We start from the raw sequence: 251 nt of genomic DNA, 5'->3' as shown, positions 1-251 counted from the left end.
GCTAATCCTTTCCTGTCATTTCTTGTGTTTAAAAAAAATTTTTAATTGAGGTAAAATATACATAACAGAAAATGTAACATACTGTTTTGAAGTGTATAGTTCAGTGGCATTAAATACATTCACAAAGTTGTGCAATCGTCACCACCATCCCTCTTTTAAGCCTGCAGAACTGAAGCTCTGTACCCATTAAACAACAGCTCCCCATTCCTCGCTCCCTGCAGCCCCTGGCAGCTACCATTCTACTTTGTCTC

The sequence above is a fragment of the Camelus dromedarius genome, chromosome 28 (genome assembly GCF_036321535.1).
Source record: "Camelus dromedarius isolate mCamDro1 chromosome 28, mCamDro1.pat, whole genome shotgun sequence".
NCBI classification, from domain to species: domain Eukaryota; kingdom Metazoa; phylum Chordata; class Mammalia; order Artiodactyla; family Camelidae; genus Camelus; species Camelus dromedarius.
The sequence above is the reverse complement of the archived record's forward strand: the minus strand, read 5'-3'. Positions refer to the sequence as shown.